The sequence below is a fragment of the Coenobita brevimanus genome, chromosome 38 (assembly GCF_032717465.1).
Source record: "Coenobita brevimanus isolate Jiangsu-jjx chromosome 38, ASM3271746v2, whole genome shotgun sequence".
Taxonomy (NCBI): Eukaryota; Metazoa; Arthropoda; class Malacostraca; order Decapoda; family Coenobitidae; genus Coenobita; species Coenobita brevimanus.
Genome location: NC_136991.1, coordinates 51,032,421 through 51,039,219, shown reverse-complemented (window position 1 = coordinate 51,039,219; position 6,799 = coordinate 51,032,421).

Sequence of the window (6,799 nt, the reverse complement as noted above, 5' to 3'; positions counted from 1 at the left end):
CACCCTTGCGTTTTGGGTGCATTCGTTTCCTACTGACAATTCTTCAGGGTGCGTTCAGTCTCTGACTAAAATTCTTCGAGGCTCTTGCACCTCTTTGACATATGGGTGCGTTCGCCGACACAAAATTCTTGGAGGCTCTTGGACACCCTTGAGCTCTGGGCGCGTTTGCTTCCTAATAAAAATTGTTCAGCTCAGTTCAGCAGCGATGTTGAATTTTTCTGCTCTCTTGTTTTGCTGTTCTTGTTTTAACATTCTTCTCCCTTTTCCATTACAGTTTTATCTCCTCATGATTTCCAAAATATTGCAGGGGGTGTGCCACATGCCTGTCTCAGCGTGCACACATTCCTGCTCAGGTGTAGGTGCTCATGTCTCTGGTGCTACTGTGCAGCGAAGCAAGAACAGGAGGTGTAATTTTGCCACGTTCACAGTACCCATTCCCAACAAGACGTCACCCTTATGCTGGTGTACACGTGTGTTCTCTAGCTGAGCACACCCGCCATGAGCAAGTGGTGGGAGGCGCACTAATCCTCACCTCTCACCACACACATCCTCTGCGCAGCTTCTCGAGCATGTCTGTGGGATGCAATGGACACACACATTTAAACCCGATTTACATCTTACTATCATCATCATCATCACCACCCCGACCCATTTTCCCGCCTACGGATGGGGTAAGGTGAACTAATTAGCTCCAGTTTTCTTTTGGGGGAAAATTGGTTTGTGATGATGATGATGATGATGATAATGATGATGATGATGATGATGATGATGATGGGTAATCCTAGTAAACACAAAGAACCATCAGCACTATCATTACCTCTGACCCTATTTCCATCCATATCATCATCTTCATCCCACCAACTTAACTCCTATTGGGAAACAGGAAAACACTAACTGCATCTATTAGTGTCACAGGCCATATATATATCTTCCATTCCCTCATCATTCGTACCTTCGAAACATACAAGTGAAACATTTATCTGTTGTTGGCACGAAATTTCAGATGCGACAGAACTGAAGTGCCTGTACCGCGGAAGTGTGACCCGCCTCCAGGAAGCGACCGTATCAGATGTCGCCATGAGTCAGTGCTTGATTAGCGTCAGCCTTATTAGGGTTAATGCAATAGAAGGGTTATATATTAATTTCGATAATGACAGTCTAAACGCCTAATAAACTCGTTACTTTTTTATAATGCAGAGGATCAACTGGGGAAGGAAAAACAAATACAAAAATCTATACACCAGACTACAGGCGTCCTTCATTCATCCAAAATCTATTACAGTTGGACCTGAACTGCAGTGGGTTGAAAATATGAGGGAGTACGGTAAAACATCTAGCGGGCCATTTTGGTCCTTTCCTTCATTTGACGGAACTGGGTCTTTTTATAAGCTGTACACTGTGACATGGTTGCTTGAAATTTAGATAAGCCTTGGTCACGAGGTAGGAATGTGTCTCCTTGGTTACTAGTCAAACTGAATCTCCAATCTGACTAAACCTGGCCATCAACTAAGCTGAAAGGGGTTAGGGATCTCTGTCAGGTTAAAGCAAATAAACTGTAATTATCAACGATTAATGCTGAAGCGACAAACTAGCACAAGTACACGAATGTGGAAGTTTGGCCAAGGGTAGGAGCTGAAGTAAGAGAAAGTGTGTTAGTAAATTAAAGAAAAAAATGGCATGTAGCGGTATTCTTCAGTAAATGCAGTGACTGGGAGGCTAATAGGTGGCGTAGGAGTAGTGATGTTGCTGTGGCACGAGTGATGATGATGATGATGATAGTGATGATCAGGTACCTGTGTCTGTGAGAGCCTTGCCTGGGGTGTGAGCTAGAGGAACACCCGCAACAAACTGACTCCTGCCCTCACCCCACCCACCCCTCCCTTCCCCTTCCTGCTTCCCCTCGTTTCAGCCTACCTCCATTCTGCTCCTTCCCCTCACCTCCCCTACTACCCGACTAACTCCTGCCTTCACCCTACCCTTCCCTTTGCTCTTTCTCCTTCCCTTTCCTTCTTTCCCTCGTTTCAGCCTCCTTCCCTTTTTGCTGCTTCCTCTCACTCCATCCCTCCCCCCCTCCTCTTCCCCTTCTTTCCTCCCCTTCCCATTCCTGTTGCACTTTATTCCTCATCCCTCCCTTCTGCTCCTTCCCCTCCCTCACTCCCTGTTCCTCCCCGCACTTCTTTCCTTTCCTACTTCTCTTCTTGTTTTGCCATCCTTTTCTTCAGTTCACAGAATAATATATCAAAGTCATAACAAGCAGCCTCGAAACGATCACTGGAACTGTTGTCTTTTGCTTTCCTTTTATTTATTTCTTTCTCCCTTCCTACTGATCCTCCACCCTCTTACAACACCCCCCTTCCCTCTAGGCTTTTCCAAGGAATGGAGGTGAGAGAGAGAGAGAGAGAGAGAGAGAGAGAGAGAGAGAGGTGAAAAGGAAAGGAGGGGGAGGTATAGGAAGGCTGAGTTCGGCGGGCGCGAGGGTAATGATGCATCCACAACACAACACATTACCTTCCGTGGTCACTGCCCCTCCTTCCCTCACTCTCTCATTCACTCCTTCTCCCCTCCCTATCTTTCCCCTCACCCGATAGCGCCTATCAGTAGAAAGCCTTGAGGCAGGAGGCTTAGTGGGCGAGGCGGTGGGTGTGGTAGGCTCGCGAGACAGTCCCACGCCCATGGATAATTGGAGGAAAAAGGAGCGTTGGGAAGGAGGACCGAAAAATGAAGGAGAAAAGATCCAGCCATTAGCTAGCTCCATCGCCTCGTTATCCTCCTCCCCGGCCCGCTTATGGCCCCGCCCTGACCTCTTTCCCATCTGATGAGGGTGGTCGCACATTTTAGGCGCCGCAGACCCGCCGCTAATATATATGGCTGCCAATGTGGAAGGACAGTGCGGTGGTGTGGGTGTGGTCGCCTCCGCCTCCCTGATAACGCCACTGGAACCATTATTTCGCGGGCTTGTGTCAGACCCAATGTTTACACTCATGCTCGCGTAATGCTGCACACACACACACACACACACACACACACACACACACACACACACACACACACACAGATTGGATAAATGCTGACAGGGGAACAGGATAGCACAATCCGAGCTCAAATCCTGTTTACTATACCTAGATAAAGACAACTAGATAAACACACACACACACACACACACACACAGTCATAAGCTAACGAGTACAGAGAAAAAAACAAGATAACACAAACTATTTTAACGACCTAAAATTACCTTCCCTCCATCTTGAATGCTGAGATGTAACAACAGACTAACACCAGACTATGATGCCAGTCACGAAGAAGTGCTACGAACAAGATGGAGAGCCGTAGTCTTGTCTTATTCTGCCACTGAGTTACGAGAAATACCAATAGCCCATAAAATGACGAAAATCTGGACAAACTTTAGGTGAGAGAAGTATAGACCTGTATTATGCAGAGTAAATACTGCCACCCCACCAATACTGTGAACTACGTGAAATAAGCTACAGAAGAGGACGAAAATCTGGGCCAAAATACGTCAAATAAGCTTCAAAAAAGGATGAAAATAGGCAAAAATACGCGACATTAGGTACAAAAAAAAAATATGGGCCAAAATACGTGAAATGATCTACAAGAAAAGGACGAAAATCTGGACCAAATACGTGAAATGATCTACAAGAAAAAGACGAGAATCTGGGCCAAGAGGAAACAGCTACAGTAGTATGCCAAACGAAGAGTAAATACCGTCACTGCGCCGACACTCATGTAAACACTGACTTCACCACCGCACACACCCGAGCAAAGGCGCCGGGGAAGGGAACTCTAATCACGAAAAAAAAACAGGAATTACAGGAAAAGCATCTGAAATAAGTTCTCTCGACACAACGTATCATATGAACCCCTTGAATTAGATGACGTAGGATATATTTTGATGACGTACAGCAGTATTTCTTCTCGCCAGGCAGACAGTTGAATTTATTTTGAAAGATAGCTTGTCATGATGGAGTTTGTGACGTGTTTATCTAACCTCCCCAGTTTGAAAAGACTTCTTAGAATGAATACAATCGTCTGGTAAACAGTATAAGATGTTCTCGGACTGAAGGGGTAATAAGGTAAATTTTTATTGCTTTTACTGTACCGGTAACTCTTTGGCGGCGGGTGGTTGAGCTGAAGAAATGGTGATAATTCAAGTTAAAGGGTTAAAATTGGTTGAGTTTAACCCCTGTATCTCTCTCTCTCTCTCTCTCTCTCTCTCTCTCTCTCTCTCTCTCTCTCTCTCTCTCTCTCTCTCTCTCTCTCTCTCTCTCTCTCTCATGTTTGCGTGTGTGTATGTGTGTGTGTGTGTGTGTGTGTGTACACATCTAAAAAAAAAATGCTCTCCCAGTGACTGATACCAGCATTCCATCACGACTGGTAAACACACACACACACACACACACACAAAATTAAACAAGGGAGAGGGACTTAGGGATTGAAAGTAAGGTACAGTAAGAAATCCATTCGCCTCTCCTTCATCGCTTTATTCGTAAATTTTTAAATATAACGTAGTAAACACAGATATACAGTATGTTATCCATCTGTGTGGGAGTTTGCAACCTCGTCCACTGCTTCTCATTCAAACACATGTGAATTTAGAAATAAGAGACACAAGTAGGAGAAACGAATAGACTTTTGCATCCCACTGTACCTGCCTAGACTATAAATGCCTTGAGAGAGGTGAAGCTTCGGCAGGTGGGAAGGGGAGTTTAGAGGAAAAAACAAACATACCACTACCTGACCTAGCTTTGGTTGGCGGTTGAGTATTTCCTGAGCATGTTCCTCCAGCGGAAGTGCAACACACACACACACACACACACACACACACACACACACACACACACACACACCTCCAAACACAGCACATCACCACACTTCACCAATACATCATCACCACACACACACACACACACACACACACACACACACACACACACACACACACCTCCAAACACAGCACATCACCACACTTCACCAATACATCATCACCACACACACACACACACACACACACACACACACACACACAGCACTATAACGTCGTCACCTATTTGGGCGATCTTGTGAGCCGTCTGTGAGGTCAAGTGATTCCTACAGTGCAAGAACGACACCATTACCACACAACCAGGGATCATAAAAAACAAATGGCTTCATTAGAGAGAGAGAGAGAGAGAGAGAGAGAGGATAATATACCACAATCATTCCATGCATTTGATAACTTTTTAGCAGCATTCATGATGGTATAAAATCAGCCACTATGTTTTCTCCAAAGGCAAACGGGTGGAATGTGATAAAAGGTTGGAAGCAGTTTAACAAAATGGCGAAGAAGGTAGCCTATCTACGCAAAGAAGTCGGAAGAATGATATTGTAAATTTCTCTAATAACATGAAACTTCGGAAGAGGTGAGAAGCTGCAGGAATGAGTAGGAAAATATAAGAGAATGTGAAAATATGATAATGAAAGAATGCGACAGATGGAACAACTATTTTAAACAGGAGTTGATGACTGAACATTGAGACAAGAGAAGTGGTAAACATGATTTGGTTGTGTATTACACAACGAATGTGGTGCCCGAGAATGTCATAGTGGCAGAAGTGAAAAATGTTGTGAAAAGACTGAAGAATGAATAAGGCTAACACAGCAGACCCAACAGATTATCTGATTCTATGGAGCGCGGGTGAGCTGGATGGGACCCTTTCATGTGGTGGCACCGATTCTACTGGGCGGCTCAACTGCCTGGTCATACAAACATTCCCTCTCTACTTCCCTGTCCACAAAATGAGGAAGGTGGATTGCAGGAGGGCAACTTAAGCCTGCAATCCATCGGGTTCATGTTGCAGAGAAGCCTGGTGCCACATTAACCGAGGGCAGGTAGAAAGATTTCGGTAGTGCATCACTCGATTTCGAAACAAACAATATTTTTTCATGTTGACTTCAGTGTGATCTGAGTGAGTTTGTGCTTCATTTTTATCGGACATCGCTCGTTTTCGAGATCAGGACTACCCCAGGCAAAATATACCTATTTTTTGTTAGTTTAGGAAGCGGCGCCTCGTTGTTTACCCACCATTGCTCCGCCGCGTCAGTGTATCTCGTGTCCAAACAATGGGAAACTTATTAATCATTTAACCAAACCTAACCGAGTCCAACCTAACCTCACTTGTTTGACAGCCAACTTTCAAATGTAAAATGCGGGTTAGGAACGTTAAATATGGCCGGCTACTGGCAGACGTCGGCAGAGATCAGAGGTAAATAAATACAGGATTTTCACTTTAAATATACTGTATATATCCGAAAAACAAGTTTATGGTGGAATAGATTCAAAATAACGTGGTCTACAACGCTATTGTGTCAGATTTCCTGGCTCGAGCGAACTACCGAAAATTTACTGGATATTCTCCCACGGCATATCTCTAAGCTCATTTTTATGGTTGCCTACTCATTCATGACTTATTATTTATTTGCATTCATCTACTTACCAAGTTATGAGCAGTAATGAACGAAAATACGAAACAGAAAACAGAGCTTTCCATATAACAGCCTCCGTCACACAAACTTGTTTACTAACTACTCCTGGATGATTTTAAGGAAATAGACGCAAGAAACGTATGCAATTAAAAACTAGCAAAGAAAAAAAAAAAGGTTATGGATCCATGTATGCTTTTGTTGTTTTGTTTTTTACATAAACAACCAGTGCCATAGAGACAATTGCCTTCACGCACATATAACACTTTTAAATAAAGCATCAGAGAGAGAGAGCGCAATTTGAATTTTTATCCCATAC